Here is a 26,653-nt window from a genome sequence, read left to right on the forward strand (position 1 = left end):
TCTCTTTAGTCTCAAAGTCAGGAGGAAGGGGTCAAGCTGTTCTCCCCTTTCAGAAGAGCAGGGTCATTGGCTTCTAGGAAGCCAAACCTGAAATAGAAGCAGAAGCCTTTTCATCTAATTGAGAAAGTCTTCCCAGTCACTATCTTTTCTGTAGGGAGACAGGCCCCAGACAGAGGGTTTTCTGGCCTTTGAAAATGGCCTGCCAAACACCATTCTTGTGCCTTATCCAAGCTGCCTACTGAGTACAGATCCCTGAGAACTGACAGGCTCCAGATTTCCCTGGAAGGCTTCAGCCTCTGCAATCATCAAGAGAAGGAGAGGCTTTGCCCAAACAGGCCCCAAGTGAAACTGTCTTCCTTATATGGTGAAAAGTGCCCTGTCCCTTTAAGGCCAGGAGACTTGGCTGCAGACAGTCCCTGGGAAGTTTGCCTGCAGCCCCATCCTTGTGTCTGATCCTTGCAGCTCTGCAGGTGAGTCTCCAAACCTCCTTTCCCCAATTTGCCCTCTACAATCACTCTTGTGACAGGCGGGTTGGAAAAGCTGTTAGAGAGGGCTAGAGAATTTCAGGGTCAACAGGAGAGGTGTTATGGAGAAGTTTTAGTTGAAGAAAAAAACAAGGTTACCAGGGAAATGTGCAGTAATGCAGCCAGTGGGGATGCTTCTAACTTCCAGTGGAGAAGAGGCATCAAGGTTACAGAGGGCCCTGAGGCGTTCCAGAACAGGGCAGGGGAAACATATTCAGCAGAGGAAGAGGGACAGATTCTATGTAAAAGCCTGCAGGGGTCAGTTTAGACTCCTGAGCTGTAGAACCTGGTCAACTTCAAGTTTAAACCAAACATAGCTGGGAGGAAATAATGCCTCTGCAAGTGCTAAAGGCTTTGCAGAGCTGGAGATACAGGGCTGACTGCAGATGAGAAAGTATACCCGAATGTTTGCAATGTCTACTGGTTTGGAAGGCTGCAGCCTTAATGCTTCGTGCAGCCTGGCTGTTTAGCAGGTAGGGTTTGCCTGCACAGAGCACGGGGTGGGGATGGGGGTGCGGGTGCCTGCTTGGCGTACTGCAGCAGAAGACTAAATAAATAAATAAGATGATGATTGTGGAAACACATCTCTGGTATCCCCACAGTACCACCTGCAGAGAAGAGAGATTTTCTAAGCTTGCAAATTCTGTCATCCGCAAGCAAAGGGCTGGAAGAAGTCTCATTTAAGCTGATTACTGCTCTGTCATTTACTAATTCAGCTTCCTGATTTATTTTCCCCCCCTGGCCTGGGGCCTCCTAAGACATTAATTGGAAATAACCAACAGAACTTTTTAACAGCTGAGGATGTGCTAGAAGTGTGTCTATGAAAGCCTGAGATGTATACAGTTGGGGTTGGGATTTTATTGATAGGATAAAAAGAGGTGGTCATGGCAGAGGAGGAGAAACACTTGATGGTCATTTTACAATGTATCCGAAACCCTTTAACAGAGTGCATTCATCAGCTACAACCAAAAAAGAAGTCCACCCAGGAGTTTACAAAGGGAGATGCCCCATTACAGAGCTTGGGGCTGCCTTCCCTCCTGGTTGAGTCCAGGTCCATTCATCACTCAGAGGCCAGTGATTTCTTTACAGTTGTTGTGTGGGGGAGTGAACACAGAGGCTGGATTAACATTCCTTACATACTCCATGCCTTTAAGAAATACTCATTCATCTGAGTATTCACTGAAGAATTCTTATTATTAAGTAGCAAGTGTTCTATCCCTTGCTTTCTAAAGACAGAATGTTCATGAAACAAAGATTTTGCTTTATCAACAGGGATTCTTTAGTGCAAGAGTTTCTCTCTTCTCACTTACGATGGGTGGGCAAAGTGGTGATTATAGCTTGCTGAATAGAAAGATCTACTGATTCTAAAAATCACAAGACTCTACTTGGGCCTTACTCCTTCAGAAACGCTGATGTCCTGAGCAAAAAGTTAACTCACGCATTCACAATTTGGAAGAGAGCAGAGTGCGTGGGTCTAACTTTGCTTCATTTTGTATCAAGCTAAATCCAGAAAGCAGTGTCAAATATACTGCTTTCAAAAATGAATGCTGCCAAGAAAAACAAAATCCCATCCCCAAAGCTGGAAAATCTCTAAAAGTAACATACTGTGATCTTTCATAAGCTAAATCTAGGCATTGAAAAGGAAAAAAGATGTGGCTTCCTGAACATTTCACACAGTGACCCTCAGTCTCAGACTGACGACACAATTTGAGGCAAACTATTTTATCTGTGTCTCAGTTTCCTCACCATTAAAATTGTACCTTATTGGGAGGGACTTTCATTGAAGTGGAAAAAATCAATTGGACCTGGACTTAGAAGATGTCTGGGCTAAATTTTCGGTCCCTTCATTTATTCCATAACCTTGGGTGAGTTACACTGCCAGTCTGATCCTTGGTTTCCTTCTTTGTGAAGAGAGTAAATAATTAACAATGTGAAAAGCACTAGAGGAACCTGAACCCAGAAGAGCCTCCATAAATGTGATTTTTCATTTCTTTCTTTTTCTGTGACTTAGGAAACTATATTGTTCCTTGGGGGAGGAAATGTGTTTTGAGAACAGAAACCAGCTCCGTAGCACAACTTTAGAACCATAGTCGGTTCACCCCCTCTTCTCACCCTCCTTCAAAATAAGATGCCCAGTCTTCTTAGGAAACCCATTCCTACTTATTAACCAGGCTCCCTGGACGTTCTTCTTAAAGTAAACCCACTTCTGCGTTCAGAGACACAAGAACAGTTGGGAGTTTTCCTTTCGTATAAAAATATTCCGTATGCTTGAACAACAATGGTAAGCCACCTTAGAATCTCAGCAGAGGGGATCTATCCAAAGCTAAGTTTAAAAACATATTTGAAGTGAGTTTTTGGTTATTGTGAGGCACGTTTTCCAAGTGTTTCAATAATACCCAAATGATATTTTTTGGTAAAATCTCCTAACATGCACATAGCTGTCATTACGAACATGGTTAGTGTTAATTTTAGAGTTTACATCGTTCACTTCAAGCCAAGAACAAGTTTGCCTTATTTGCAAGAGGGCTGTGTATAACATACTTTTAAAATGAAAACATTCCCTCCACCAGTTTGGAAAGGTGGTGATAAATTTCAGCAGCAGAAACATTCCACTGGAAGTACAAATCACAGCACACACATCAGCTGGGAATGGAGAACTGTCATTTTTAACTAAATTAAGGGAAGGTCACCCCTGTAGCCGATCTTCTAGTTGTAGATTAAACACCTCTGTCAGGACACCGGTGTTTAGGATCCACACTTGGCCACTTAAAGTAGCTATGGGGACCCTGAGCTCGTTCCTTTCTGTGTCTGAGCCTCTGTTCTTCATTCTGCATTATAGAGTTGATGATGATACCTATGCACATGGTTGTGGGAAAGGCAGGAAATTTGGCAGTGTAGGTGCTCAATAATTATGTTGGATCTGAATGTCTGATAGTCTCTAACAAGATCCTTGTACTTTAATAAGATACTGGCCTTAGATCTTGTCTACACCCTTTAGAACATTCTGCAAGTGAGTATGTGTCTAAGGATGTGTAAATTAAATTTTTAATGAGAATTTAAGTTTCTAATTAGGTGGAACCAAAGATAAGTAGATGCTAAGGCAATCATAGATCTGGCTGCAGGGGTTAACTTTGGAAATGGGTTTAAAACCTGCTGAGTCACACAGGACTTCAGATTGATTATGTTCTTTAAAAATATTTTTAACTTTTAACTGCATGGGAAGCACTTCTGTGTCTGGCATAAAGAGGTGGAATGGGGGAAAGCAAGTGGTCTAGGTTGAACAGGTAGAGCAGAGAAGTCCTGGTAGAGGATTGCATCTCCTGACATACCTCCTCCCGACCCCCACTATCCACTCTGAGCTGTCAGATACAATTTGTTCATGAAATTGCCAAGCTAGAGAAGCTCGAGGAAGTGTCTAGACCAGCTTCTTGCCCTGGTCAAAGCTGCATTTGAAAAAACCAAGGACAATGGCCACCTACCTCTACTCAAAGAAAGAGCCTTTCAAGTTTAGTCTATTGTCTACCTACACTGGGGCTGCATTTGGGACGTTTTCCTTTTACCTAATTTTGTCCTACAAGCCCATATTCTCTTAGTGTGCTCCGGTCTGTTTTGTATATTATGGCAAGCTGCTATCCTGCCTGGAGAGAGTTGCCACTGGGGTGAGGAGTGCTGATATGGCCTCTGTGAGGGGTGGCTCTCCTTGTTTCCTCTCTGATTCATCACCAGGGGAGCAGACAGTCTTCTCCCCTGGCTTCATCACTTCTATTTTCCCTCCCTGTCCCTCTCTCTATCACAGTGGTTCCCAAACTGAACACAGCGGGCATCAGAATTACCTGGAGGGTTTGTTCGCACACAGAATTCTGGGACCCATCCCCAGAGCTTCTGATCTGTAGGTCCAGGCTAGAACTTGAATATCTGCAATTTGTGACAAGTTCACAGGTGGCCTGGGAACCACCTTGGGAACCACTCCACTGGTCCAATACTAAATCTCACTCTAGTGTATCTAATGACCTGCACTCCTCCCACCTTCCAAAATTACACCTGCTCCATTCTTGGAGCCTTCTTCTAACCACAGCTAAACAGTACTATTATTGAATTCTAATTGTAACAAGCACTGTGCTAAACACTTTACATATGTTATTTGTAATTTCTAACAACCCTCGTTTGGTATCATGAAACAAACAGAAAGAGGGTAAAAAACCAAGGTGTTGTAAGTGACAAACAACAGGTGTGGTATTTAAATTCAGATGTACTTGGAAAGATTGTCTCTTTCCACTATTCCAAGGCTGGCAATAGATGTTTAACTTGTATGCCAGCTTTGATTCACTGGTAGCAGCTGCCTGGAGCACTGAGTTGAGGAGTCCCTGGCAGAATGGGTGCTCAGCAGGAGTGAGTTCTGGAATTGGTGAGCCATACATGCCAATGGTGCAAGAGTGGAGAGGGGCAACACGGATGCCATGTATTCGCCATCCCTACACTATACTTCATTCATGGATCAGTTTTGTCAGCTACTAGAATGAGATGAGAGATAAGTATTCAAATTTGTTCCGTAGGGAACAATACAACTTATTTCCTTTTCCCTCCCTTTCTCTGAAGGTGAATCTAAGTTTTTGAGCCTAGATTTGAGAAGGTATAACCCGTAAAGTAAAATGAAATGCAACTGGGATATAGATAGTGGTGATCACATGGGCATGTAGCCTTAAAGTGGTAGGGACAAGGGAATTATGTTGATTATAGTCTTTGTATGTTATTTGTCTTTTTGTGTGACCTATCTAATGGATTGCCTTATACTGGATAATCCACTGTGACTTCATAAGGAGGTAATGGCATTTCTAGTTTTGTTCCTCCCTCCATCATTAATATTCAGTGTGGGATTTGTTATTTTTAGTATCTCAGTGCCGTATCTGAAAACTGAATTTCATAATGATTTTCTGCTTCTTCCTGACATTTTTATGTGTGTGATTAAGTGATCTATAACTTCATGGCGTCTCCTTAATTCAGTCAATAGACATTTATACAAATTTATGCCTGAGTGCTGGAATGTAGCAGCAAACAAAACACACTGCTCTCATAGAACTTACATTCTAGAAGGAGGGACAGACAATAAACAAGTAAACAAATAAAGGAGAAAATCATGTATAGTGATATGTGCACAGTGAGAGATTAACTCTGTGTGTGTGTGTGTGTGTGTGTGTGTGTGTGTGTGTGTGTATTGCTATTTTAGATGGGGTGGTCAGGTGAGGCCATTCTGAGGAGGTGACATTTAAGCTAAGACTTGAATATGGAAAAAGAGCCAAACAAAGTTAGTCTGGCAGTAGAGCAGTCTAGGCAGAGAGAACTGTCTGTGCAAAGATCCTGAGGTTGAAGGTAAGCAGGGGCCAGGTCAAGTAGGCTAATAGGGGGTTTCAGAGGAGGGGGGGTGATGGGGAGGAAACACCTTCCTGGAGGTGTTTGAAGATATGCAGATAGTGATATGGATGCAAAATGCTGGAGTTGAGGACCGAGAACAATTGACTCTTAATGGGCAGGGACCAGGGATGCTAAACATCTTGCACGGCTTGAGATGGACTCACATGAGACTTGTTCTGCTCATACTATGCTGCACATATTATCTCTATCAAGAAATCCAGATAAGTTTGAATTGCATCCTAACTACATTGGGAAGCCATTGGAGAGTTGTAAGCTTTAAAAAATGATCTTTAAAAGATCCCTTTGGCTACTGAGTGAAGAGTGAATCCTGTACGGACAAAGGTAAAAGCAAGGATGGTCAGTAGGCAGCTCTTTCCGTAGTCCAGAGCAGAGGTGATGGTGGCCTGGGCAGGGGAAGAATAGTAGAGGCTTTGGGGAAGTATTTTTACCTTGAAGAAGACTGTTGGAGAAATGCAAGACACTGTTTGCTCTGACACACCTATGTCATCCCTTTTGAGAGAGGAGAGAGAGATTTTTTGGTTTCAGAATCAGCTGGTTTCCTCTCTACTCATTTAAGAGAATCTTTGCAGCACCAAATGACAGCCAGAAGACCTTGTTCTTTCAAATGCAAGTCCTTATCCTCTTGCTCTTTAACCTTGCAGATCCGTGTGCATTTCAATTTGTTCATAGCTCAGGAAGGTAATCTATTTGATTGGGGCTTTTAAAAAGAGATAAAATTACATGTGCTTCTTGAATAACAATATATGATTTCTTTCTCTGAAGGGTCAATAGGAATTAGCCTACGTGTATCATTTTACAAAACCAGAGCCTAAGCGCATGAAAAACAGGGGCCAAGTCCACATTTATTCTGCTGAAAGGGAAACATTAAGTGAACATCAAAATCTCTTGAAAAGATTACAGGCATTTCAGTATGAATTTTACTTGAGCAGTAAAGCCTTGCAAATAGTTTTCAGGTGCATCAGCTCCTCCCCCACCAAGGCAATTCAGCTTCTGAAATTTTAGAGAATCCCCCTCACTGCCGTGTTCTTCTGTCTCCTCGCAGCCATCTCTTCTCACGGCACCCCCACTGCAAGTGGCCCCCGTAATGCCTCGGGTTTATCTCCAGAAGAACCCACCTCTCACATACTTGGTTGGGGGGCGGGGGGTGGGATCATCCTAGCTTCCAGGCTGACCTGAAGGGGCTGCCTGGAAAAGAGAGAGGATGTGGCTGGCTTGAGGCCATACCCACCCTAGTGAATGGTTTCAGTGAATGTAGAAGTCAGGAGGTGGGTCTTGCCACTAGAATCTTGTGTTCTGAGATCAGAGGAGGGTGGTCACCAAAGGGACCCAGGTGAATGGTTGTGAGACTGGCAGAATGATAAACCACAGCCTCCAGCTGGTGCTGATGAAGTCAGGTACCCCCTGAGCGTATCCTGCCTTCCAGTTTCTAGATGAAACTGAAAAGAAACAGAAACCAGATAGGACCCCCACCCCTGACATTAAATCTGTAAACCCATCACCCAATGACCAGAAGCCAAGCTCCCAGGAACTAAAATATCAAGTGGTTTGACTTAACCTGTAAAAGCCAAGGAAGAGGAAGTTCTGCCTTCATTTCTGGGCACACACCCACTGCCTACCACAAAAGGCACGTATTAGGAAGGAAAGGGCAGATGGTTTCCATGAACAAGTCCTGTCCTGGCTACCAACTACCCATGCAAATATGGACAGGGTCACCTTCTTTTTTTTTACTATTTTTTTAACGTTTATTTATTTTTGAGACAGGGAGAGACAGAGCATGAATGGAGGAGGGTCAGAGAGAGAGGGAGACACAGAATCTGAAACAGGTTCCAGGCTCTGAGCTGTCAGCACAGAGCCTGACACGGGGCTCGAACTCACGGACCGCGAGATCATGACCTGAGCCAAAGTCGGACGCTTAACCGAGTGAGCCACCCAGGCGCCCCAAGGGTCACCTTCTTAACTTCAGAAATAGGGTAGATCAAAAGTTCTCTCAGACTCTAATGTGTCCTGCGACTACACTTCATAATTCAGCTCAAGATCTTCACTCTCCTCTAAGACCTCTTGCACCCCAAGCCATCCACTTCCCGGTGTTCTATTTCTCTGTCTTACTCTGAATTAATAACTCTCTTCATGCTATCCCCATTGGCTCCTGAAATGCTCCCATAACACACCCTAGCACACTATTGCTTTTCCTTCTTTCTTTGCAGACCTCTGTCCTTCTATTAGCTCTTTTTTAAAAAAAAAATTTCAAATGTTTATTTGTTTTGAGAGAGAGAGAGTGCACACGCAAGCAGTGGAGGAGCATAAAGAGAGAGAGGGATAGAGTGAATCCGAAGCAGGCTCCTTGCTGTCAGCGCAGAGCCTGACGAGGGGCTTGACATGAGACTCCATTGCACAAACCGTGAGATCACGGCCTGAGCCAGAATCAAGAGTCTGATGCTTAACCCACTGAGCCACCAGGCACCTCTGTCCCTCTATTGCCTCTTCTGCTCCTCTGAAGGGAGGCACCAAAGCCATAGTTTTGTTTTTCCATAGAATCTCCTGTGCTTAGCACTATACCTGACACTTACTAGATGTTCAATAACTGTTTGTTGTTGAATGAATGGAAAGAGAGGATATAAAAATAGAGAAGAGTGAGCCCAAGCCAATTCAAAGCTCAAGAGCCAGCTTTTGCTAAAAGCCATATATTCTGCACATAACATCCTGGACTTCTTGGAATAAAAAGAGAGAGAGAGAGAGCAAGAAGAGGGAATTTTAGATATTATAGCAATAATTTTCAGATTATCACAGCTTCTAATACCCTATGTCTCCACTGAGCTATACCAGTTTCACAGGATTTTAGAAGTACTCGAATTTCACCTAGTCTTTAAGGAATGTCTTATATTTGTAAAGAGCTAGTATAAAATAGCTGAGTAGGTGGGTAAAGGGGGTCAATTATATGGCAGTGGATGGTAACTAGACTGGGTGGTGATCACTAGGTAGTACATACAGATGTCTAATTATAATGTTGCACACCTGAAATACATATAATGTTTTATATAATTCTACCCCAATTAAAAAAAAAAGCTGAGCAGAAATTTCCAGATTTCTTTCTCTATAACTTCATGCATCTTTAAGCTGTTAAGGCGGGGGAGCGGGGGGGTGGGATCAGAAAATTTAAAACTGCCTGCCTCTTGTCTTTATAAGTTTTGATCTTTCCATTTGTTTATTTATTTATTTATTTATTTATTTGATGTTTATTCATTTTGAGAGAGAGAGAGAAAGCACAAACAGGAGAGGGGCAGAGAGAAGGAGATAGAGAATCGCAAGCAGGCTCCAAGCTGTCAACACAGAGCCCAACATGGGGCTTGAACCCACAAACGGTGAGATCATGACCTGAGCTGAAGTCAAGAGTTGGACCCTTAACCAACTGAGCTACCCAGCCACCCTTGATCCTTCCACTTATTTAAAATCTGTAATCTCCAAGGCCTCAGAATTGCTAAAGAACCTAGGGAGGGCCAGGTGGGATGGAACCCCTTGCTTGTCCAGCCAAATCAACAATACAGCTAAGCTCTGCTGGGTTGGTGCTGAGAATGGAGGGATCAGGGAATCACAGTGGAGGTGGCCTGATATAGGACAAATCCAAGCCTGATCCAGTTCCAGGAGTTTGGATTTGAGGGGATTGAGATAGGGCATGTGGTCAAAACTTTTGGGTAGTGGCCAAGTGTTTGATGAGTTCAGCCTAACCAGGGCGGACCCTGCACGAGTGATTCCAACCTCAAGAAAGGGGTCAAAAGGAAAAGGGAAACAGAGTTGAGTGTGCCTCTTCCTTGAACCCGGCACTGAGGAGGGGGGGCTGCCACTGGATCTACCACAGGGCTGGAGCAAGAAGACACTGCCCCAAAAAGCGTGGAATTAATGGTGCTGTCCCCGAAGGATACTGAATTCCAAGATCCTGTCCCCAGACAAAGAGTAACGAACATCTCCACTTCTTCATGGTGATGTGCCATGTATGGTTCATCCATCCATTTTTCTGAGTCCTGTTTCCAACTGGAGCAACAGTGTCATGAACTCAACTGTTTTTAATTTTCCTGACCACTACGTAAAGAAGCAAGTCCCTTTGGCCCTTACTAGTCCTGTCCTGGGAGTAGGGGAGAGGACCACCATGAGTATTCAACTATAGGTTTAATGACAATAAGAAACCTTATTCAAACCAAAAGAGGCAGAGTTTTGAGAAGTTCCATGACGTCTTATCTAAGGGGCACCTCAGGAAAAGACCCTGGGAAGCAGGGGACACTGGTGATCACAAGTTCGATTAGAGGTGTCATATCAGAAGCATACATTTGCTTGTGACTCTGTGGGCTGTTGTCTAGGGCATGTGCTTGCCCAGGGGGGCTAGTGTCAGTTGAAGGCCCCACAGGCCACTTGGACAACAAAATGGATGACAAGGCAGCAAAACCATGGAGTAACTTAGCCAAACTCTCAAAAATACCTTGTAGTTAGACTATAAGGAAAGGCAAGGGATTAAGCCACATTTTAGGATGGTGTTGTGAGGTGGGAGAGAGAGGCAGAGAGAAAACTGTGACCAAGCTAGGATACTCAGGGCATCAGGGACGCCAGAATGATCTGACTTAAAATGGAGAGATGGGGTTCATTTTATCATTATTCTTTAAACTGTGCATATATGTGTTTGTATCCTCCTTTGTATGTGTGATGTATTTTAAAATAAACAGATGAAGTTGACCCCTCCAAAAAAACAAGGACCCAGGGTCTGAAAGACATTGATTGGTAACTAAAAACAGCTGCCAAAATAAAGCCAATAAGACCTTAAGTGAAAACTTAAAACAGAAACCATAGAGCCAATACAGATGTCTCTCTCTTTCCCCCTACTACCTCCCCTCTCCCCTCTCCCCTCTCCCCTCTCTCTTCACTCCCTCTTTATCTCTCTGCCTTCACTAGTAAAATTTTTGCTGACTGGAAAAAACTTTGTGGGAGTGAGGAACATTAGAACTTACTTAGGAATTACATTTGAGAGAAAATACATCTCCTGTGCTCCCTATCCTGCTGGCCAGGGCAGGAGTGATTTAACACACTTTCTTTTCCAAAGTTGAAAGGTTAAAAATAATGTCTGCTCTCCTGAAGCTGTTGTTCTAACACAAGGTAGCCATCAAAAAGAAGCCTGTTTAATATCAGAATGTATTCAATCCGGCTGTTGTACCGTGCTGTGCAGGTAAGCACCTGGCCCTGCCCTCTGCCTGCCTTTCCCTGGGTTGATTTCCATCTTAGGGCTCTCCATTATGCTCTGTGCACCAGCTCAGTATTTCTTATTTTGCTTCACTCTTTACATGCCTCAAATAGCTCTTTTTTTTTCCTTGAGCCCTAGCTTAGCCAAGTTCCCTATATTTGATTCCTTTGATCTTTCTGTTTAAATCAATCTCTTCCTCTAATTATTTTCTGTTCCACTTCTTTGAACCCCTTCCAGTTGCCTCCCTTTCTCAAGAAGTCAGGTGTTTAAGAATCTGGATGAGGTTCAGGCAGAATCAGGTAGACACAGCTGCTTGCCCCCAGGTCACTTGTTGCCTTGTCTTTAAGCAGCAAAGATGGTTTACTAAAGGCACGTGACATTCCGGAGCAGTGAGCCCTGCCCTATGTGTGGCAGGTGCTCAGTAAGTAATTACAGAATGGAGAAATTAACTGGGATCTCTTTTAAATGGGCTGCACTATATTCTAACTTACACTTAATTTGCTTCCCCATTGTATCCTGGGCCTAGGTCTCTTTCTGCTTTTAGGTTTTCTGTCCCATCTCATAGTTATTTCATAGCTTACTTCTTTGATGCTTTACACATTTTTAAATTAAATTTCTGTATGCTTCCTGCTCATATATTTAACTTCATTAGTTGCATTCATGTCATGAGATTTTGTTAATAACCTTGTTTACCAAATCCATGTTATTTATAAATTATTCTATTTTACTCCTTTCTTTAACTGATAATCATGTTCATATTTTCTTCGATTTAATTTCTGTTTAAATTAGAGTAGACTTTCCTTCTGTATTTGTTAATTTTCAGTGTTTTTCTAGTTAGCCACAGTACAAGATTCATCATATCCTATAATTCCAATATAAGTTTGGGTTGAGAAAAAAGACCATTGTCTTCAATGATATGGTGTCTGAGATTTGCTTCAAAATAATCTAGTGGGTGGGGCACCTGGGTGGCTCAGTCGATTTAGCGTATAACTCCTGATCTGAGCTCAGGTCTTGATCTCAGTGTCGTGAGTTCAAGCCTTGCGCTGGGCATGAGGCCTACTGAAAAAAAAAAAATCTAGTGGGTGTGGGGGAGTAGGACAGTTATAGGTGAAATAAGATTGCCAAGGGTTGATAGTCGCCAGAACTGGGTGATAGGTACGTGAGGGTTTATTATACTATTCAATTATGTAAATGTTTGAAGTGTTTACATAATAAAAATGTATTTAAAAAGAACAAACGAATATAGATATAAAGATATAGAATTGATCCTATGAATTACCTGAGGACTCCAGCTGTCCTTGTCGTTGTTATTTGTTGGTTCAGCCATCCCTCTGCCTTCATTGCAAAGTTTAGCACTTGCTTCTCCTCTTCTTTTCCTTCCAAACTCTCATTCTCACCTGGGAGGTTTCATGGTGCTTGTGTGTGGCTTGTCCAGTGCCTCCCATCAGCAATGCTAATCATCTATACTTCCACTCTTATTCAGCAGCCCACTCTTCCTTGATTATACTTCAAATCATTTCTACAATGATGCAGATTTCCATATGCTGACCCCCCAGACTCTGGCTAAGGCTTTCAGGTTATGTTTTGTTACAGAATGTACTTTTCATCAGTCTAAATATAAAACGCTTATATAATCCAGCCATTTCTGCTTTACAAGCCTTCAGGTCCCTATTAGTTTCAAGTTCAGGTTCAAACTCGGTATCCTTCACATCCAGCTCTTGCTTTCCTGCCATGTCTTGCCTCTTTCTCTAATATCCTCTGATACTTACTGTCTTTTCAAGTTATTTGTGGGTAACAGACAATGCTTTCTTACACTTCCAAACTTTTGACCATACTATTCCCTGAGATTGGAATGTCTTTTCATCAGTTGGCCCCGGGAGGACTTCTGCAACTTTTGTTTGTACCTCAAAACTCAATTCAAGCATCACTCCTTTGAGAAGGCTTTCCTGAGCTGTCCACATTGAGTTAAATGCTCCCTCCAATATCTTTTTTCATTTTATTTATTTTCTTAAAATAAACTTTAAAAAATCTTCTTTTTGAGAGAGAGAGCACACACGCATATGAGTGAGGGAGAAGGAGGAGAAGGAGGAGGAGGAGGAGGAGGGAGGGAGGGAGAGAGAGAGAGAGAGAGAGAGAGAGAGAGAGAGAGAGAGAGAATGAATGAATCCCAAGCAGGCTCCACGCTCATAGTATGTAGCCCAACTCAGGGCTCTATCTCATGAACTGTGAGATCATGACCTGAGCAAAAATCAAGAGTTGGTTGCTTAACCAACTGAGCCACCCAGGCACCCCCAAAATCTTTTTCATAGCACTCTTGACCATGCCCACCCAAGCAGTTTGAAACCCAGCTGAAATCATGGATATTCTTTGTTTCCTTTCTGGAATGTAAGCTCTTTGACCTCTTTCAACTCTTTCTGTCCAGAGTCCAACCCAGTGCCTGACACACAGTAGGTATTGGAATGAATGAGTAACTGAATGAACAGAGGAACACATAGATGAATGCTGTTATCTTTTTAAGGTAGCACTTCCCTACCCAACAGCCTTCTCTACGGGTCTGGGTCAATGCTCTTGGTCCTGGGCAGCCTTTCCAGTCTTTGCCTCCTAACTGCCCTTCTTAACCCACCTGTCCCATCTGGTTCTAGCTGTAACCCAATAGTCCCTGTTTCTGCTGAGTCCTTTCTATTTGGTGCTTCCTCTAGATGAGTGTTTCCCAGAGTGTGGTACACAATAATTTTTAGGTGATACTCAGATAAGTGTCTTTTGATAGTCTTGTGTTTATATTCATAAATATTGGAGGAAGGGGAATTGAACACAAAAAACCTGTGATTTCACAGAGAATATTGATTAGGACGAAACAAATATAGGTAGTGCCATGGTAATCAACCTTACCTGGACCTCATAAACCAGAGGCAAGGTGCTCAGATATAATCATCAATTGTTTCTAGCCCTCAATAACTGAACCCTTGGCCATGCCCGTTAGAAGTATAGACAGCCAGGAATAACATCAATAAGGAAGGATTCCCAAACACTGAATTCCACAGGCATCTCTGTTTTAATTCAGTGATATGTTGAAATGTCACTTCCTGATGTTGCAGGGTATGTATAGGTACACTTAACTATGTTATATTTTACAGAAAAAATAATTAAATATTTGTTGAGCTGTCCAATGATATCCTCATGCAAGTTCAGATTTTTAATGTGGGTTGATATAGAAACTGACAGATTTGTCTCATCAGTGCAAAACCTTATCTTTGTCTGAAACCATCAGTTAGGGTGTCTCGCTATTTGGATCAAAAAGTGCCATTCCTCTCAAAAAGAAACTTATTTGCAGCCATACATTTTATATGTCATTTTGATGTATTTTATTTTTTTGTTCGGCATTTTTATTTTTCATTTTTACAAGTTTAATAACATTGTTCTTATAGAATTTACCATACTCATCAAATCTAATATACCATTGATATGTAAAACACATCATTATTTTATGTGCTGCTGAGAACAACAGAGAGGTTGCTAATTATAATTGCAAGCTGCCATGGATTCTAAGACACATTCCAATTTCAGAGGGGTTAAAATTATTTTTTAAAGTGTGCTTAAAGTTGATAAAATGCAGATGTATATTTCACTTCTATTTTACCAAATAATACTTATATTTCATTAATCATAGTGATATAAAGTTTCTTTTTTTTTTAATTTTTTTAGAGAGAAAAAGGGAGGGAGAACATGTATAAGGTGGGGAGAGGGGCAGAGGAGAGAGAGAGGGAGAGAGAGAGACAGAGAGAGAGAGAGAGAGAGAGAGAGAATCTTAAGCAGGCTCCACACTCAGTGCAGAGCCTGATGCAGAGCTCAGTCCCATAATCCCCATGGGATTATGACCCAAGCTGAAATCAAGAGTCAGATGCTCAACCAACTGAGCCACCCAGGCACCCCCAAAGTTTCTTTTTTGAGTGACTTTAAAAATGAGTTGGTTAAAGAAAAATCATATGTAAATAGGAGTAGACATGGAATGTAGCATGGGAAAATCCTGGAGGTGATAGCCATGCAGTTGTGACTTGGCCTAGCCACCTATAGGGGCCCAGATACCCACCTGCCAGCTCAGGCCAACCCACTGCCCTCCAGCCCTGCGCCCAGCTCCTACCTGAGGGAGAGTCTGTCTCTATCTCCTCCACCACGCATGAGGGAGGAGATTGGGCAATCATGCCTATGCTTAGGTTGAAAAATGTGGCTATAACTCACTGAAGTCATTTTATGAGAGTGAAAAGAAATTCCTAAAATCAGACTCCTTATATTCAAGTAATCTAGACTCGCCTCTATTTAAATAAGAGCATACTGACAGGTTTTTGTTTTGTTTTGTTTTGTTTTGTTTTGTTTTGTTTTGTTTTTAACCAATTCTCCACAAAGTAAGGAGAAAAGAACATGTTAGCCTCTCTTGCTGGGTAATTTATTTACTAATAATGGCTAACTAAACATGACCCGTTTCAGTGATTATTAAACCAAAGAATGGTCTGCTTTGTTTTTCATAATAAATTTACCAGTTATAATTATGAATAAGTTGACGAAAATTGCATTTCATTGACAAAATACAGAAGTGGCTAATTTCCTACTTCCACAATGGAGGTGGAGAGAGAATCATTTTAGATGGAGTCGGGAAAAACTGCCAAGTTTCCATTGGGAAAATGTGCTTTTGCGCACTATCTCCCTATCTGTGGATACGTGTCCATCACGCTTCCAGCTCCCACCCTGCACAAGGTCTAGTCCTCAAACTGCTTGGCACTGTGTGAATATTTCCCCAAGAGCCACCCAAAACCCTTGGATTTACTTGGTGCTTATCCTTGAAGGTTAGTGTGAATCATTAACCAGAATGCAATGGAGCAGGAGGTCACAAGTCATATAGGCTCCACTGCTTGCACAGAGCCCGTTTTTGCAAACCTAATTTTGAAGGTTTTAATGTAGGTGTAATTGAGAAGATAAATTGAACACATATGCATATCCTAATAAAGGTATTCTTTGGAGTCAGCAAATAGTCACATCATACTAAGCATCAATGATCCTATTATAGTATAATAAAAGGGAAAGGTCTTATAATAGAAGATTATTTATAGGCTATTAGTTATTAGTATAATTTTAAAAATATAAGCAGTAACAATTAGCAGAATTGATAGTATTGGAGATGCAGCTGTTTCCACTCACTGGTACTAGTGATATTAACAATAATTCTAATAGCAATGTCATTTGAAAGCTAAACCTTTTCCAAGTTCTTTATCCTTATGGGTGTTTTTATCAGATCACTGCTGCATAATTTTATAAAAACGAGTTCTTAATATTCATAAAAGTTCCTGACATCATACACTAAATTTTGAAATTTATTCATAGATTAGAATAAAGTTGTAATTGTGGCTTTCTGCTTTCTGTGGCTCTCTTTCTGTGGCTTTCTCCAAGCAGAAATAGTGGTCAGAAAGTCAAATATATTTAAGAAGTAGACTCGCTAAGACTTGGTGTCTTAGGTCAGGTTTCCTAGAAGCAAAGCCTTAGAGAGGGACTTGGATGTAGGTGGTTCACTGAGAGATAAACCTATAAGGAAGGGAGAGAAACAGGATAGGGACATGGGAAGTGCCAGGCACAAGGTGGATCAGATGGTATGCCTGGCTCGATGCGGGTGGATGGATAAATTGGACCACACAGGATAGCCGTGAGCCCTTATAGCCAATACTCACAGCAGTTTGGGGGTTGATGTGGTGGCCAGGAACAGGGACCTGCTTGGAGCACTAACAGCACTAAGTATACCTGGTGATGGAGGGGGACGGGAATGGGGATTGGGGAGAGGGGAACAAGGACGGGTCCCAGATTTGTGACATGAACAAGTGAATTGATTCTTGTATATAACAACAACACTCCCCTCATAATACCAAAAATCCAAGATTGCAGAAGAAATAGGAAAAGATTCTCATTGTACAAATAAATAAATTTTCCTTTAGCTTTTACTTTCTAGATGAAAAATGCCAACTTTTTGGCATATTTGCATAGGATTTTCTACTAAAGATATGTAAACTTTTTTTAAAAAGTGGTTTTTTTAGAAGTTTTCCATTTACTCTGCTTTGTGTTGAAAATGAACCCAAGCTTTGTGTTCAAAAATGAGTCCAGTTTGGGTTGTTAGAGTTATTAGTACTCTAATAATTGAAGATTCAGTCCTGATATTACAATATTATGGTAACTTTTAATGAAAAAGTATTATGCATTGCTCTTATGCATTCACCCTTTAGTCCAGAGGTCAGTAATCTATGGCTTGTGAGCCAAATCCAGCCTGCAACCTGTTCTTGTGTGACCTGAGAGCTAAGAATTTTTACATTTTTAAAGGGTTGCTTTAAAAAGAATTTAGCAGACTATATGACACACAAAGCCAAAAGTATTTACTATTTTTAGCCCTTTTACAGAAAAGTTTGCTGACCCCTGCTTCAGTCCATTATGACCTCAAACTTTCTTTCAGAAGTGTGCTGACCAATCCATATTTTGAGATAAAATCTGACATTCAAAAACTTCAAACTAGCAAGTGATTTATGGAACCAGAAAATGATTTGTTTTATAAAAGGATTCATCGCAGAATTTATACAAATAAATTCTAGTTCATCTGAACAGTTGTTTTTAATGGAATTCTTCAACAAATTCAGAAGCATTCGTTTTAAGTAAAATAAATCTGCATGATTTCTCTTTGTTTCATAACAATATTACTACCCATTTTGTGATTATTGTAAAGAAACTGAAAATACAAATAGATACAAAGGTAAAAAGTCACCTGCAATATTACCATCCATCTTTAGCCACTGTTAACATGTGGTACATCTTTTCCTAGGCATAATAAGCATTTAATTTTTTAAAATGTGGATAACGTATGTATGATAGTATATCCTCTTTTAGTCATTTAATATTATGATTTTCAAAAGCATCGTATTTGACTGCATTTATTCCACAGAATGAATGTGTCACAATTTATTTAAATATCTTACCAGTTTTTGACATTTAGGTTGAAACTAATTTTTCACTCTTGTAAATGCCACAATGAGCGTCTTTATGCATAAATATAGATCCTCATTTCTGTGTCCTTAGGCTAGATTTTTAAAAGAGTAACTATTGTCTCCTCCCCCCAGTTTGTTCCTTGTCTCTTACAAACTCATTTTTCTTCTAGATCTATCAACCCTGGAGTTCCTCGGGGTTAGAAATGTGACCTACCTCTTCCTACTCTCTCTGTCGGCAGACATGTCACCTATACCCAAGCTTTCAAATACAATCTCCCATATTTACATCTCTAGCCCCAGTTCTCACTGCTAAGCTCCAGACACACATATCCAGATACCTACTTGGCATGTTCACTTGTATGTCTTATACCATCTCAAATAGAAAATGTCCAAAAATGATTCAGTATCTTCCCTTCTTTTGCTTGCTACCAAACCCCCTCCTTGTTGCCCATTTCAGTGAAGAGATACCACCTTTCCACTAAATTGCTTATGATACAAAGCTGGAAACCATCAGTGACGTCTCTCTCTATTACGTCACCAGGTCTTGTTAATTCTTCCATCTAAATATATCTTTAATATTTCTATTTCTCTCCATCTCCCCACCCTCACCTAAACCACATTTATCTCCTCCCTGGACTACTATATTTGCTTCCTAATTGGTCTCTCTGCATCCACTCTTGTCCTTCTCGGTCCTTCTATCCTCTGGTAGTTCTCTACTGAGGAGAACATTTCTAAAAATGTCAATCTGCCTTTACAGTCCTTACGCGGTTGTTAGGATAAAGATCTTAATGGCAACCCCTTCTCTTGCCACTCTCCCCCTTACTCTCTTGTTCCAACCTAGTGGTTTTCTTTCAGCTACTCACGTAAGCTAGGCTTCTATCAGCCTCAAACCCTTTGTTTAAGGTGTTTCTTCTGCCTTTAACACCCTCCCTCTTCTTCAGCTGACCAACCCTTTTTTCAGATGCAACCTCCAATACACACACTACCTACGTGCTTTCTCAGCATCGTATGAGTCTACTCTGGGTACTTATGACAAATTGTAATCTAAATTGTTGGGTATCTTTTTTCTGCTGTAATGTCTGTTTCTCTACTAGAGTGAACTTTCATTTGGGGCAAATAGTGTCTGTCTCTTTCACCACAGTATCTCTCAGGGCCACCCATGTAGTAAGTGCTCCATAAATACTTGTTGAATTATTAACAGGTTATGGGGTATAAACTTTGCAAAGACATTTAAAACATTTTATCAAGGGTGCGTGGGTGGTTCAGTTGATTAAGTGTCCGACTTCAGCTCAGGTCATGATCTCACCATTCATGAGTTCGAAGTCAGACGCTCAACTGACTGAGCCATCCAGGCACCCCCGATCACACTCATTCTGACATTGTATATTATGTTTTCAATAATTTAAAAATATTTTATAGGCAATATGTAACCTCATTATTATTGAAATTGCATCTTTTTGATTACTAGTGAAGTTGAACAGTTTTCAAATTCCCCCATGCCTTGAGTGATCATTTGATTTATCATGTAAACTGGGACGCTTTTGAGAGTGAAGAAAGGTGCTGTTCATAAGCACAAGAAAGGTGCTTGCCAGGACAAGATGCCAGGATAAAAGCAGGACCATCCTATACAAGCCAAGATGGATAGTTTCCCTAACTCTTTCATGTTTATGTAGTCTTAGAACTCTGGGCATCTAAAGCTGAGAGCAGAGGTCCAAGTGATGATCCAGGGGTAAACTGAAGATAAAAATGCTTTTTGTTCTTCATTTTCATATGGATGCCGTGTGCTGTGCTGTCCAGTAGCTCAGTGACTTGCTCCAGAACTCCCTGTCACCAATGCTGCCTACTTCACTCGTTTACCTTACCTGCCTAACCTTTGGAGACTTCCAACAATTTCATACCACTCTCCTTTCATGATAAGACCATTGGCCCAAAGAGCTGTGGGAACTGTCTTGCCCATAAATGCAGAGCTACTCAGAGGCAGAGCCAAGGCTTTTGGAAGAGTTCCCTCCTGTTCCACCAAGCTGCCTCCTCCTTCACGTTCAGATACATTCCTCCTGCTTGGATTGCACTGACAATGCCAGTAGTTATTTTCTGATTTGATAACACTTCCAAAGTTATATAGAGAAGTGACCAGAACAGAGTTTTCACTTCTTAGTGCATCCTGTGAGGATGTTCCTCTTTGACAGCATAACACATCAAAGCACAAGGCACACAATTTCTGGGGCAATTCATCTTGTACTGGGGTCATGTGCACATGGTTTCAGTGCCTGTGACTTGTAACGCTTCCCTGAGCTCATGCAATGAGACTACAAACTTTCGTAGCTTTTCCTAAATGTCCTCTTATGTAATATATGCCCTTCAGTGAAGCTCAAAAAATAAATTCAGAGTTGCTTACAGATTTGCATTTTCAAGAATTGCTAGGAACTTAAGGAAGGTAGAATATGATGACAAAGAATTTCTGGAAAAAGAAAGATGAGGAGAGTTTAAATAAGTTGAATTTTTGTCAATGCCATCTGATCTGAGGTATGAATTTATTAGGAAAAGAACAGCAGCCTTCCTCTTCCAATCTCCTCAACAGAGAACAAATTTCCTTCTAATGAGATTCCCAATAGAGCCTCTGATTACTGTTGTGCAAATTGTGCACTGCACAATCCTAGGGGGTGCCATTTACCCCACCACCTAGGCAAAGGTGCCAAACGGTCCCTCTTGGCAGGCACCTGTGGTGCAGATCACAATCCTCCTGGCACCAGACAGGGTACAATCTGTGAAGCCATATGTTGAGGTCCTGACTGACACTCTCTGTGTGACTTTTCCTTGATAAAGAAAGACACTATCAGTGTCAGTTAGAGTTGCCTTATTCACCAATACCTGTAGACTTTTTAGAGTAATCTTCATTTCATACATTTACCTAGTTTTTGTAAGCACTTTGGTATATGTCAAGCCAAGTGTCCTGGTTTCAGGTTTAGGAAATAGGTCATTGGAGCTATCTTTTAAGGGCTGAGGTTGTCTAAATTTTGCCATTTCATTTTTATTGAGGAAAATGCAGGAAATAAGTGCAATCTCATGGTTTTCTAGAGAACCTAAACATTTAAGATGTTAATGTTTTTTAAAGGGATGTTTTTCATTAAAATTTAGCTATGTAGGGGTGCCTGGGTGGCTCGGTCGGTTAAGCATCTGAACCTTGGTTTCTGCTCAGGTCATGATCTCACGGTTTATGAGTACCAGCCCCACAGCAGGCTCTGCGCTGACAGTGGGGAGCCTGCTAGGGATACTCTCTCACTCCCTCTCTCTCTGCATCTTCCCTGCTCATGCTGTCTCTCTCTCTCTCTCTCAAAATAAATAAATAAACTTAAAAAATATATAGCTCTGTAAATGAAAGAAAGAAAAAAAATTAGGTGTATATAGGATCCATCTCCAAAATATCTATACATATAGACTAAAAGTTAAAAATCAACCATTGGCTCTCCAGAAATAAAGGAGAAATGCCATGCATTCAGCCTGCCCAATGGAGAGAGACCTTGGTTTTAAGTTAATAGAGAAACCAACTTTGTGTCTCCCAACAGAGAAGGTGATGAAACCATTCAGAGACAGTTTTATACCATATTTCCCATAGTGTCTAGGATGAAATCCAAAGGGTCTTCAAGCTGGAAGAAGCCTTTTAGTTCATTCACTTACTCATAATTCTGACTATTTGTGTAACATCATGACCATGCAGTCTAGCCCCCTTCGTGAGGAAACTGAGGTCACAAAGTTGGTTAGAGACAGGACTGGAAACTAAGCCCAGATGTTCTATATCCAGGACACTTGGCCCCACAGTGCTGCTACATATTACCATGTAGTTAAATTCAGGTGATGAAATAGGAGAGCATCTGTATACTGCATGTGACTTGCATGTAATTCATGCAATAAAGATGAAATACAAACCTCTTTGCCAGCCATTTCTTTATTACTCTAAATGCCACAACTTAGAGAAAGAAGGTTCAGCATTAGGGGCAATAATTTCAGAATTAGTTTGGGACTTTTGAAAATAAACCTTTTTCCCAGCTATCTATACTCCTTACAATTTAAATATTTCAGTCATGCCTTTTCTCAAATGTTGCCTTTACAGATTAACATCCTATAAATAGCACTGACCTCCTAGGAACATGCTGTCATCCCTACCCTTGGAGTATTATTCCAGTTTTCCGTTCATGACAAAAATGAAAATCCCAATCTCATGGCTACCTTCTGAAAGGATTTGCTTTGCGGGGAAATTAAAAGCATGTAGTTCATACAATTGGAAATTTCATTTTCCAGGGTGTCTGTACTCTTCTTTTACACAATTAAGTCTCCCAATGTGCCGAATAGCACTGAACTTGTTGACAGTTGAGGAGGTGGAGCACATGTGTGCATCAGGGAACAGCTGCTCTTGCCAGCTGCCTTCTCCTCTGCATAGACAGAAATATTGCCCAAGGAGCCCCTGCAGGGCAGGAGACTCAGAACTCCTTTGAACTTGCTGCAAGGAGCCCTTTCTGACATTTTGCTCTGTGAATTTATCCATATGCATGCAGACCAAAGGGTAGTGAGCCTTTCACTGAGTGACTAGCAGCCAAGATTCTGGAGCCAAGCTACCTGGGTCCAAATCTTGGCTATGCCACCTAGATTTCCAGCTCTTTGACATTAGGCCGCGTTACTTAATCTTACTATCTTCAGCAATCTCACCTGTACATGGAGATACTAGTTTCTTCATAGAGTTGGTTTTTTTTTAATTTTTTTTTTTAATGTTTATTTATTTTTGAGACAGAGACAGAGCATGAACGGGGGAGGGTCAGAGAGAGAGGGAGACACAGAATCTGAAACAGGCTCCAGGCTCCGAGCTGTCAGCACAGAGCCCGACGCGGGGCTTGAACTCACGGACCACAAGATCATGACCTGAGCCGAAGTTGGACGCGCAACCGACTGAGCCACCCAGGTGCCCCTCTTGATAGAGTTTTTGAGAATTAAATGTTATTATTAATAATCCCAGCATCCAATATATATTTTTAATGTTTTTATTTTTGAGCGAGAGAGCACAAGCAGGGGAGGTGTGGGGGGGTGGGGGGGACAGAGGATCCAAAGTGGGCTCTCCACTGACAGCAGAGAGCCCCATGTGGGGTTTGAACTCCAGAACCATGAGATCATGACCTAAGCTGAAGTTGGACTCATAACCGCTTAACCGTCGGAGCCACCCCAGTGCCCCTACAGCAACACATATTGATGAAGCTTCTATTCCATTCCAGTTATCATGAACAAAACAGAGAAACAGCTCCTCCCTTAGAGTATTTACTCCTCTAGAGTATGTTTTCCCAGTAGGAGCACTGATCCATTTAAGGGTTATAAAGTCAATGGTGAAGTGTGAGCAAATTTTCTTTTAAATGAATTAGGATAGGATTTACAAATAAGGGTTTTATGAAACTTTTAAATATTTTTATACGTATGTGTGGCCTGGGTCTTGGCAGAAAATGGTTTTCTTGAGTCTAGTAGAGAAGACATGCAATTAAACGGCAACGTAGATGCAGCATTTATGATGAGTGCAATAAATATCTCTGGAGCATGGGAAAGTTACCTGCTTCCTTTTAGGTGGGCGGTACAGAGAATCAGGAGCCTTCCCGGAGGAAGTGACATTTAAGCCTAGACATAAAGGATAAGTAGAAATTTGCCAAAAGAAATGGAGGGAGGGTTGGGCAGGAAGCAGTTCCTTTAAGGGAAATGAGGAGCCAAGGGGACTTTAAAGGAGCTGGGAGAGACCTGCATTGCAGAGAGGCACTCTGGCTGCATGCAGAGAATGGGCATAGGTAGTAGGGAGACTGTTTAGTAATTTCAGGACACAGTGGTCCATACTGGGGTGACTGATGGGGGAAGGTGCTGGTTTGCGGTGACACCCACTTGACTCACATCTCTGATGTCTAATTTACAAAGGTTGCAGGGGACAAAATCTAAGTCTGTAAGCCGCAAGCTCCTAACCTGAGGACACGGTCCTATAAAGAGGAAGACAGGACCTTTCAATCACTTTCCAAATAATCTCTCCATCCTGCTGGACATATCTGTAGACTGTCGCCGGCCTAGGAATTGGCAGGGCTTTCTGTTCCAAAATGGGACAGTTCTTGGCAGGAGATGGAAGGCTGGAAACAGAATGGAAACTGGGCTAGCCAGGCACCTTGCATGAAGAGAAAAGAAAAAACGAAACCTGGTACTTTCCCATCTGATCCAGAATATCTGGTCAGAAAATTATTTAAAAGGACAGATAATTCAGAGATATTTGGCTTTGAAATGCCATGCGTTTTTGGCAGTGGATTTACCTTGCCAAATGTTTTTCTAAGGCCTTATTTTGCATTCCCTGAACACAGACCATCTGGGCAGCAGGGGGGATGAGTAGGAGCCCAGGAGGGAATCTGGGTGGGTGGCTGAGGAGGTCCTAATGTTTAAAAATTGGGACTGAGACCACAACTTTTTATCACTCCAGTTGATGAATACTTATCTGTCTACCTGTGTTCTGCCCCAGAGCAGTGAGCTTTTCCTGACCTAACCCTTGCCAATTCACATGGTGATTTGAAAAGCAGCTATCTAGTTCCCAGCACCCGGTGTTTCCTACCCACATCTCTGAACACTTTTAGGGCCACATCCATCCTACGGGGCAGGGGGTGGGGGACGGGCAGCCAGCTGACCCAGGGCTTCACAGCAACCTCAAAATCAAACCATATTTGGAGCACAAGGCAGGCTGTTTACAGATGTTACCATAAAAGACATTTGAAATTATAATCAGTCCTGTTTTACAGAAGAGCTGTAAAGGGGCCAGACCAGAGGCCCCATTTCCTGTATTCATTAAGATTGCTGCTTCCAGGCAAGTTAAAAGATTAGTTTATCTTCCCTGGCTCAGGCCTACCTAGGACTGGAAAGAGTCACACTTCACTGAAATCACTTAAACAAAGGGTCTCTGCACCAAGTCCCAATTAGGACCTAGAAGAAAAGTCAGGATGGCAGCCACTCCCTGCTAAAGAATTCCAAGCATTCCTCTGGTCCTCCCTCTGGAGGGTGCAAAGCCAGGGTAGTGGCCTGGTCCAAGCTAGAATTCACTGGGAATAATTAGTAACAGCCCAAATCTGGAAGTTCAGGGAAACTGGTTTTCCCCCAATCCATTGTAAAATTAAGTGCTAGGGTTGTTGTTTTTTTTTTTTTTTTCTTTTTGAATTTTTTCAGATTTACTGAGGTATAATTGACACATAAAATTGTTAAATATTTTAAATGCATGCTATGGTTATTTGACACAAGCATACAGTGTGTAAGGATCCCCTAGTTAACACATCCGTCACCTCACATGTGTGTGTGTGTGAACATTTAAGAGGGCATTTCCTTGTTTCCCAGTTCTTACAAGTCTGAACTGGTTGGTTCACAGTAAATCTCTAACCCTGAAAAGGTGCTCTATGACCCATCTATGCTTTCCAAGTGATGGTATCTTCACTCCAAGGAACCTTGTCCCTAATGAGATGAGCTGCCAAATTCAGGGAACCAGTGTGCATTCTGAAAAACCCAGCATAGGTTTCTTTGACTCGGTTTCCAGAAAAATTTAAGGACGCAGAGTCAGTGCAAGTGCCAGGAGCCCGTCACCTGATACCCACGTCTTCCCTTCCTTTAATGTCTCCTTGATTGGAGGCGGCCAAAAGGGACTTTAGAGGTTCGCCTAAACCTTTAGAACAGATTCTTCACCAACGTTCCAGGTATCAGTCCCATCTTCCACTTAGCTCTCCATTCCCCAGACACACACCTCTCTTGAGGTCATCCTCAGCGTGCAGCCGGTAGCGGGAAGGAAGCGTGAGCTAAAGCAACAGGTTCCGCCCACAGCCTGAACTTGGAAGGGGCGCGGGCAAGGCGACTGGAGCAGGGCGGTGGAGGGAGAGGAAGTGGCCGAGGAAGGTGGAAGGGAAATGATGGTGCATGACCACCCAGCACACGTCACTTCGGGCTCCCACAAGGGCTAGTGTCTGTGCGCGTGTGGGGGGAGGGAGGTCCTTCACCGGATCACTCGGGGACTTCCGCGTGGGTTAGCATGCGCCGCGACCGCGCTTTGGGGGTACCGGGAAGCTAAGACAGAATAACGAGCCCTGAAAAGAGGGCTTGAAACGCGCCCAGAAAATCTTTGTGTGTGTGTCTGTGGGTTAACACCCGCCACCCTCCCCAGGGTGCCGCCCCTGTTAATTGGCCAGGTCTGCATCCCTAACGCCCCGAGCCCCTTTCCCTCGGCCTTTTCCCGACCTCTCTGAACCCAAGCCCTCCCGCCTCCCGCCTGAGACTGCAGCCGCGAAAACCGGGAGAACGGACTGCGCCGCGCCCGGCAGCCTCTGGGCATGCTCGGTGGCGGGACCGGCTCCGCCGCCGGGAGGGCGCGTCCTCCCTCCCCCAGGGCGGCGGTGGCGGCGGCGGCGGCGGCGGCGGCGCCTGCAGCTACCGCCGCC

The 26,653-nt window shown here is 42.4% G+C and overlaps 1 protein-coding gene across 2 annotated transcripts in view; it reads left to right on the forward strand.

The window, feature by feature from the left end:
• Positions 1–26,653, forward strand: part of SCHIP1 (schwannomin interacting protein 1) — a 572,399-nt gene that overhangs the window by 422,635 nt on the left and 123,111 nt on the right. The gene's annotated exons all lie outside the window — the stretch shown is intronic.

The sequence above is a fragment of the Neofelis nebulosa genome, chromosome 5 (genome assembly GCF_028018385.1).
Source record: "Neofelis nebulosa isolate mNeoNeb1 chromosome 5, mNeoNeb1.pri, whole genome shotgun sequence".
Lineage (NCBI taxonomy): Eukaryota > Metazoa > Chordata > Mammalia > Carnivora > Felidae > Neofelis > Neofelis nebulosa.